This window comes from Cygnus atratus, chromosome 1 (assembly GCF_013377495.2).
Source record: "Cygnus atratus isolate AKBS03 ecotype Queensland, Australia chromosome 1, CAtr_DNAZoo_HiC_assembly, whole genome shotgun sequence".
In the NCBI taxonomy this organism is placed as follows: domain Eukaryota; kingdom Metazoa; phylum Chordata; class Aves; order Anseriformes; family Anatidae; genus Cygnus; species Cygnus atratus.
This window is the reverse complement of record NC_066362.1, coordinates 6549300-6558801: the sequence shown is the minus strand read 5'-3', so window position 1 is coordinate 6558801 and position 9502 is coordinate 6549300. Positions and strand designations below refer to the sequence as shown.

General features: G+C 47.1%; 1 protein-coding gene across 5 annotated transcripts in view; it reads left to right on the top strand.

Moving 5' to 3' along the window:
• Nucleotides 1-4443: 4443 nt before the first annotated feature.
• Nucleotides 4444-9502, top strand: part of UPF2 (UPF2 regulator of nonsense mediated mRNA decay) — a 63455-nt gene continuing 58396 nt past the window's right edge. For 4 of the 5 annotated variants that reach the window (XM_035549506.2, XM_035549500.2, XM_050708266.1 and 1 more), the window contains exon 1: nt 4444-4778. The gene's annotated coding sequence lies outside the window, so the exon portion shown is untranslated. Of the gene's footprint in view, nt 4782-9502 lie in introns of all 5 variants that reach the window. The other variant, XM_035549501.2, reaches the window with a different exon arrangement.

Here is a 9502-nt window from a genome sequence, read left to right as displayed (position 1 = left end):
TCCAGGCATGGTGACTCAACCGCTTCCCTGGGCAGCCCATTCAAATGCCTAACAACCCTTCCAGTAAAGAAGTTTTTCTTAATATCCAACCTAAACCTCCCCTGGCACAACTTTAGCCCATTCCCCCTCGTCCTTCCAGTCAGTATCCCAGGACTGTTATCAATTTCCAGATGTTAACTACGGCACTTGTAAGACCGTGTAAAGCGAAAAACGAGAAATAAAAGACCAAAATCACCCGTTACATATTTTAGGTACTGCAGGACGCTTTTCTCCTTTGTGCGTTGTCTGATTCCTGAGGTGATCTCTGTATGTTCAGTCTGATTCCTTAGGTGATCTCTTCTGTGTAATGTCTGATTCCTCAGGTGATCTCTGTATGTTCAGTCTAATTCCTTAGGTAATCTCCTCTTTGTGTTCAGCCTGATTCCTTAGGTGATCTCCTCTGTGTGTTCAGTCTGATTCCTCAGGTGATCTCTGTGTTCAGTCCGATTCCTTAGCTGATCTCTGTGTATTCAGTCTCTTTCTGCCCCCTTAGGTGACTTCAGAAACACATCCCAGTATCCTGGAATTCCCTGTTAAAAGACCAGGACGGCTTCAGTATCAAAGTTTAACCCTGTGCATTTGTTACACTGGATTGTGATTAGACTGGTAAAAGACACATTAACCTCACTGCCTCTGGAAAACCTACCAAAAAATACAAGAGCTGAGGAGAATCGAGGTTTGAACAAAACCTAATAGCTTCGTGTAAGCTTTGTGTGAGTGCAGGCCAGAGGCAGGAGCGGCGCCGGCTTGGCTGTGCCTGTGGAAATAAGGTAACCGAGCCTGCTTTGTAGATTGCCTGCGCAACGGGGAAATCAAATCGAAGAGAGCATTTCTTTCTTCAAATCAAACAGTGGCTACGTGCTGTTGGAACAGGTGGAACTGGATTTTGCAACCGAATGGGTTGTGACACCACAGCTGGCCGGGGATCTTACGCTATTTACAGTTCCTGGATGGGGGCCGCTTGTGTTCCTTGCGGGTGGGATGGTTGGTTTGGTGCGGGTTTGTAAAAGCCAATCTGGGAGGGCAAAAAAGGGAGCGAAATTTAAAGCTGCAAAGAAAGCCAAAAGCTACTGCCATAGAAAGACATATGACGCCGCAACAGAACAAAGGATAGTAAGAATATGGCTTTCAGTATTGATTTTTAGTGTACATTAGGATAAAGAAACCATCAAAATAAAGTTGCTATATTACATGATTTTGTAGAGAGGCAGAAAATGCTGATGTAGTTAAATAATTTTCTGCACTAGGGAAAACCCACAAATGTTGCAGACAGATGATGAAATACTTTTCCACAGTTCTTAAGCAAATAGCAGGTATCAATGTGGTTTTGCGTCGAAGCAGATAAAGAGCTAGTTTAATATTTCTCAATTAACACCGATATGCATGGGGCTGAACATTAAAAATCTTCCGAAGCTATGAAGGACCAAATTAGGTGGTTCAGCCACACCGTCTGGATCCCAGAGGAGGAATAAAATATTTGTATATATAAGGATTCACTTACTGCCTTAATCAAGTCTAAGTGTGAGTTTATGGAATATATATCTCATCAAGTCTATCTGTTGAGTTGTGTGTTGGTTCTGTTTGTTTGTTTGTGATTAAAAATTGAAATTACAGATGTAAAGTGCTTTGCAGACTTTTGCCAGCATAACCATCTTGTCTGGGATGTGATTACCTGTGGGAAAAGTCTTGCTGTAACTATATCTAGGGTAATAAAAGAGAGGCTCTGTTGACTTTGGCTCATGTCTTAAGTGTCAGGAGATGGTACCCATGCCAGCAGAAACACCACTGCTAAGTCCACGTGCTCTGGCTCCTCACCGGGACCGTCCTGGCCTGACTCTGCCAGCAGAGGCAGAGAGGCTGCCTGAGAGAAGGCTTCTGTATGAGGCCGATTCAGTTCTACCTCACGTCTTGGTTACAAAAATTAGAAATATTTCAAAACCAATGTGCTAAACACAGCTGACTACCTAGCAGACTAAACTTGCAACATTTTAAATAGAAAATCATCATCAGATGGGTGCATTTTAAAGGAATGGTAGTTCATGGCACTTTAGTACTTCTATCAACCCAAAAACTTCCCACAGAGTACACCCTGACAAGGTTTGTCATCCAGTGCTAAGTGGTGAAGAGAGGTTATCTTGGCTCTGAATGCTAAGCTGGACTGGATGTAAGCAAATGTGATTTAACAGGATTGGACATATGTTTGTACACCTTGAAAAAGCATATGCACAAAAATGTATCTCCTTTCCAGGAAACAGTGACTACAAATAATCTCGAAAAATCACAGGAATAAAACAGATGGGTCTCAAAAAGTTATTTGAATATCAGCTCACTTGGCAAAAAAAAAAAAAAAAAGATAATTTTCTGGATTTGGCTACAAGGCAAATACTGAGCACACCTACAGATTCTACATTAGGCCAGTACTTGGCACGAGTGCAATTACTCTCTGAACAGTGTGCATGTTTGGTGCCAGTAATTGAAGAAATGTACTGAAAAAGTTGGGAAGAGCTTCAAGAATTAAAAAACTGAATGACACACTTTACATCTGAAACTTAGGTAATGAGATCCACCTGGATTGTTTTTTTTTTTAGTAAATTAGTAGGAAAACCTGATCAGTATTTAAGCAGCCACAGATGAAACAGATACTTTATAAGGAAAAGCTTTCTGATCTATCAAAGGTAAAACATCATTTGCTTACAGTGTCTTTACCAAAGAGAGTTCCAATGAAGTTGTAGCTGTGGCTGGTGGGGAATGTGGTGTAAATACAGAAAGTACTACCGTTTCAGATTTTTAGTGATGGTGCATTTTATTCATGCTAGAAAAGGTAGCAATACCATTCTTCAAAATAAAAGAAGCCAACATTTCTTGATATAAGGCCACTGAACCTGCAATTTAGCCCTAATATAATGCTGAGTCTGCCTTTTTTAAACCATAACAGAAAAGCTGCATTCAGAGGCACACACTCTACGTTATTGGTGTTTTTCCAAAAACACCAGTATCTTTGCAGATATCCTCCCCTTTTAACCCCTCTTTTCTCTGTTTAGCACATCACATGGATCTTCCCCATTCTAGCAAATCAGTTTAAGCAACCCGGTAACCATCTTGGGAGGCAAATGAAATCTTCGTGCCACAAAGACACTTGAACAATCGATGTAGATAAGAAGCATGACTTCACCCCTTCAAATATTCATAAACTTTTCCAGACGGAGATTTTCAGATGTGTCTGCAAAATGAGGCATGAACAGCATGAGGAGAGCTCTTTCCTGGAAAAAAACCTGTCCAGCCCTGTACCAGCTGGCAGAGTACACAAAAACCGAGTCGGTAAGCAGTCTTGTATTCAGGCTGCCTCTTCCCTGTGACTAAAAGTGGGTTTAACAGAGGAAAAATCCTGTTTTGGACTGTCTCTTTGCCTCTTCCCTGTGACTAAAGTGGGTTTAACAGCAGAATAATCTCATTTTGACCCTCGAGGTTTGGCCCTGATGTTGCAGCCAGGTGTTTGTGTGCTCGCCCTAAGCCTGGAGGGGCACAAATACCTCGCTGTACCTAAGTGACAGCTCACAGGAGCCTGAGTGCTTGGGCCCCTCGGTACAAGAAGGACATCGAGGCCCTGGAGCGTGCCCAGAGCAGGGCTATGAAACTGGTGAAGGGCCTGGAGCACAAGTCCTGTGAGGAGAGGCTGAGGGAACTGGGGTTGTTTGGTCTGGAGAAGAGGAGGCTCTGGGGAGACCTTACTGCTCTCTGCAACTACCTGAAAGGAAGCTGTGGGGAGCTGGGGGTCGGCCTCTTCTCACAGGTAACTAGTGATAGGGCTAGAGGGAACAGTCTCAAGTTGTGCCAGGGGAGGTTTAAGTTGGAAATGAGGAGACATTTCTTCTCAGAAAGCAGTCAGGCATTGGGACGGGTTGCCCAGGGAGGTGGTGGAGTCACCGTCCCTGGGGGTGTTCAAGGAAAGCTTGGACATGGTGCTTGGGGACATGGTTTAGTGGTGACATTGGTGGTAGGGGGATGGTTGGACCAGGTGATCTTGGAGGGCTTTTCAAACCTTAATGATTCTGTGATTCTATGAAAATAAACACCAGAGTGCTTAAGGAACTGGATTTTAACCCCAAAATACCCACTTATTGAGGCTGGACCGTGCCAGACCTTTCACGTGGGGCTAATTTGGGGCCGCCTCACGGCCAGCGTCGTGTGGGACACGTGCTGTGAGGTAATTTGGGGTTTTCTGCCCCCAAATTTGTGTCTGGCAGAGGGCAGGCGGACTCATGGCCTCAGGGACCGGCGGAGTTTAACGTCGGCCCGACCAGCGTGACGCGATGCGAGGCTACACGGGCGAAAAACGTCACGACGGTGACGTCACGCGGCAGCACACGGCGCGCCCCCCCCCCCCCCCCCCCTTCCCTCAGCCACTTCCGCCTGCGCACCCCGCCGGTAACCCGAGCACGGCCGCCCTCCCTCAGGACCCCACCCGGGGCTGCCCCATGCGCTGCCTGCCTCCCTGCCGCCACCAACCTCCCTCCGCCGAGCCTTACGGGGCGGCCGCAACGGCGAGCACCGAGCCGCCTCCTCACCCTTAATTTCTCGGTTGGGCGGCGGGAGGCGAACGGCGGAGCTCGGCTCGGGGAGCGACGCTTCGGCTCAGGCAGCGCGGCGGGCGGCCGCGGGCACGGAGAGCGGCGTGAGGGGAGAGGGGGCCTCGAGCGGCGGCGGCGGCGGCGGCAGGGCGATGCCTGCACCGGGCCGAGGTGGCGGGGGCGGGGACGTGAGGGGAGCACCGGGACGGGGAGGGGCGGGAGGGTGATGGGGGCGTGAGGGGGAGGCCGGGGACGGCGGGGGGGAACCGGAGATGGGGGGGGGGGGGGGTGGAACCGGGGACGGCGGCTGAGGGAGGCGCTGAGGGAGCCTGGGGGGGGGGCTGAGGGGGGCGGCGGGGCCGTGAGGTGGCACCGGGGGGGCTGAAAGGGGAAGGGGAGGAAAGGAGGAAGCGAAGGGGTTTGGGGACGGCTGCCCTCGGGGGACGGGTGGAAGGAGGAGGAGGAGGAGCAGCAGCCGGGGGTGTAACACCGCAGCGGTTCTGTTGTCCCACGCGCACCGATTTGCCTTCACCCCCCTTTCCCCCCCCCCCCCCCCCCCCCCCAAGGGCAGGGCAGCTCGGGCAGCTCCGCCAGCACAACGCTCCTGGGGGAGGCGTGGAAGCGAAAGTAAAAGCGGCCGGCTGGTCAACCCGCCGGCCCCTGCCCTGATTGCACCGCAGCTCCTCAAAACTTCCATTTCCTAGCGATGGGGTTGCTAACTCTGCTCAACTCCTTCGCTCTCTGATGCTTTTCGCGGTGTCAGAAGCGGGACTTGTTGCCTGCGTTGTGTAGCCCCCCTACCTAACACCGTGCCTAACAGAGGAATGGCTGTGATCAATTTAAATCCCGCTAGCAGCATGAAAAGCGTGTGAAAAATCTCAGTGTTCCTAGTTAGTTTAGTAAAGTTGTGTTTTCTTCCCGCTATACTTGAGAAAGATTTAAGTTTGTGGTGCTGCGGTCTGTGGCTACAGGTTTTCACCGATTTGAGAGGATCTAGAGCATCAGGCTAAGGTGTCGACGTTGATCCTTTTATTCTGAATAGCGGCTACATTAATAGTGCTGAATATCTCTCGTGAATCTTGTGTTTCCTTGAGGATAAGCAATTAGGCGGGCAACATTTATGGGAAAGTACAAATGGAAGACTTTTGCTATTGGTGAGCTTTTATTTATTTAAGTTTCTGAGCCTGGAGTATCGTGAGCTGCTCCTGTCAGTTTCTCAAATACCGAGATTGGCGTGAAAAAAGCTTAAGTAGAAATTCAGCTACAATAAAAAATACCCACAACTCTTAAATAAAATTAAGATTAGAGTGAGTTAATGTAGATCAAATAGCGAAAAAGGAGGCTTAGTAGTTTCTTGTGGGAAGATAGCACCTATAAGTGATGGAACCAAGAAGCTAGTTCCAAAGAATTTAAATGTCATTACAGGAATGTACTGCTGAAAGCCCAAAAGCGTATGGAACCCTTGTATCCTGTCTGTCCTCTCCGTACTTTCTAATTTTTAGCTGTGAGTGCTGGTTCCTCCTATTTATTGGCTTTTGAAGTTCGTGTCATTAAATTGTCTTTCCAACAGTACGTTCACATAAGTATCAGGTACTGAATAAAAGTCTCAATCGTTAAGTTTCTCTCGGAGTTGCCTTACTGTGCCTTTAATCTGGACCAAACTACGTGCAGCCTGACTTCCTATGGCAATGAGACGTAGGCGAGCCTGCTGCCATTTCCATTGCTCTCTGCTTCCCCTAATTTTTTAACCTTTAAACCAGTTTTAGCCAAATTGGGAGCTCTGAAGGTATAACCTCTCTACAGATCTTGTTAGAACCAGCGACTGAGGAAAATAATTCAGTCTAAATGAACATTCTTGCTGAGGGAAGGGCTATAGCATGCGCTCTGTGGACGCTTCTGTGCTGTGCGCTGACCAGTGAATCGGTCTGCGTATAGCTTGGAGGCAGCCGTCGCACTGCCTGCCTCCTGCAACTAATTATTGGTAGGCTTAAATGAGGTGTCAGTACGACCAGAAGGGTTTGCAAGATAAGGAGCTGTACCTAGCAGGTAGTGAGAAGGATTGCAACGTGTGTATTGTGCGTTAGAGGACAGGAATCTATCATAAGCCAACTGTTTTTTTTTGTCACTGGTGTTCGCAAGCGGGGGAGAAAGTGCTTCCTATCGCCTAGTGAAATCACAGCGCTCCGTCCCTTTTCTTTTCAGCCCAGCTTTTTATCTTGCTTTTATATGAGCAAACAGGACACGTGTTTTAAAACAGAATTCTGAGTTCCTAAAAGTAATAGGTTAAGTTCTGTAATGATTTTGGGGAGTGGACGTGATGTCGAAAACTTTTGTGTGTCTAGCTGGATATTTAGGATCTTCTCCAAATTTTAATTTAATTACCCTACTACCAACAGGTGGGAGACAAAGGTAATAGAGCATTGAAGTTACGGGGTGCCTTTCCAACGTTTCTTTAATCGAACAACCCTTTCGTTCTCATTTGAAACTTAGCTCCCAATTTATTATCTTACTTTAAAAAATGTGTTACTCTTCTTGTGTGTTGTTTCGTAGTCTTCCTGGTGAAAAAGTTGAATACAATTATTGAAGAGTCTTCATGCAATGTAGTAACGGGTGTAATCGTGCTAGTAGTATGTTACAGCAATGTTTAAATGCTGAAAACTTCCTTTTTTTTTTTTTTTTTTGGTGGTGGGAGGAATAGTTGAGCTGTTTTAAACTGTTGGGAACTTCCAGTGTGGATTCATAGTGAGAAAACAGTAATGAACTCTTGTTGCTTAATGTGAGATCTGTAGAGGATTCACATCTCCCAGGTCAACCCGTGAGGAATAGCTCCCATTTAACTGGCCTGCAGAGCTGGAAAATTAGTCCCGACCTTTAATATGAGGGAGTCTTGGGTGCTGCTTGGTTTTTTTAAATTTTTTTTTTGGTGGCGTTTTAAGTATTGATTTCTTAACAGCACTGTTTTAAGTCTATCAGTGGGTTTTTTGTTTTGTTTTTTTTTTTAAAACCGGGGTGGTTCAGAGATGTTGAGCTGTGTAACCTCTTAGCTGTAGACAAGCATTCGGGAGCCAAATGTGCTGGTACTTGTGTAAGCTGTGCTGATTTGATCGGCCCTGCTTCCATAAATCAGCCTCAGAAATGGCTCTCCACTGCCGCTGCTGCCAATTGCTGTCAGAGAGGCCAAATCCTGAACAGGTTCTCTGTTGCTGAGGTGTCGCTGCCTGCGCGTGACTATAATGTGGTTTTGCAACCAGTTTTTTCTTCAGAAGACACATACAAACATCAGAGAAAACGTAACCCACGTTTCCGTACGGGGTAGTCTGTGTGTGAACCTGCTGTGTTACTGCTTTGTGTGGGGGGGAGGGAACGTAGAAATAGAGACTTCCTTCAGTCCGGTGTCTTAGTTATAGTTATCTTTCAAGAGAGTTGAAAATAATATTAGAAACACTCTTAGTTGGGTTGAAATGCAAGTGTCTTGTTACTCATTTTGTTGAGCAGATGCAGGGAATATGTCAATCCGCCTTATTTCCTTTCTCCAACCTGACTGAAATGTAGAATAGTCAAGGTAGGGCAGTAACTGGGCATTGTCCCAGCACTCCTGCCTGTGTAAGCATTTAACATGGAGGCACATGAATATATAAAAATGATGAATAAATATTTGCAGAACTGGGACCCTAGTTCTGGTAGTACACAAGTATTTTACGGCTGGTCTCACGGTCCTTCAGGACCCAAAATTATTCGAGGGTTTAGGATTTATCAACAGATTCAAGCCAGAGAGCATGAAGACGAATACAATAAAGCTGATGACAGCTTTTAGTTTGAAGACGGGAATTTAGCATGAAGTAAATCAGGCTGGCGTGGTTCTGTATTTGGTACTTGGCCTTGTATTTGGTCCTTGCAGGACCGCACCTGGGCACCACGTCCAGCTGCGGGCTCTCTGTGCCGCGAAAGACGTTGAGATGCTGCAGTGAGCCACCGGGATCAGTAGGAGACCGGAGCACGTGGGGAGAACTGGGTCCGTAAGAAGAGAAGGGGAGCTCTTGTTACTGTCCGCAGCTACCTGGTGGGACAGTATGGAGAAGATGGAGCCGGGCTCTTAAAGCTGTAGAGGGATAGGATGAGAAGAAGGGGGCATGAATTGGGGCATAGGAGAGTCAAGGATGATACTAAGAAAAGCTTTTTCAGTGTGGATGTTCAGTACGGGAACAGGGGCCCGGAGGGGCCGTTGGCATCTCCGTTCTTGGAGATGCTCCAGGCTTAACAAGGCACGTCCCTGATCTTGACCCCTTGCGAGCAGGGAGTTGAACTAGGTGACCTCCAGAGTTTCCATCCAGTCTAAATTATTGTCTGTACTTTCTTGTTCAGTGTATGCTGGGTTTTGGATCCTTTGCCAAATGCAACTACAGCTTAAAGGGCAAGAAACCCTAAAGATGATAAAGCTTCTTCAGATCATTTAGGGGAAAAAAAATAATGAGTAGAGAGACACAAATTTGAGCCTTTGCTAACTCCTGATAACTGCAGCCTTTCCGTTATCGTTTCCTTATGCTTTCTTGGCAGTGAGGCTCAGTCAGCACAGCACTCTTCCAGCTGCTACTTGTGCTGTGTAGAAGCTTGCAATGAGGGGGGAAATCTTGGGAGGAGCGAGGAAGGAGGGTAATGTGATGATGCCCTCTCACCATGAGGACAGCCAAGCGTTGGAGCAGGTTGTTCAGAAAGGTAGTGCGGCCTCCTTGGTGGATTGTAGGGCTGTACTGGACAGAGCCTAGAGCAGTCTTGTCTGACCTCAGAAGTGACCCTGCTTTGAGCAGGAGGTTGGACCTCTTCAGGTCTCCTGCGACCTGTGCTATCCTGTGATCCTAAATAGAGGTTTGGGACTCATGTGGAAATGTCAGTGAGAT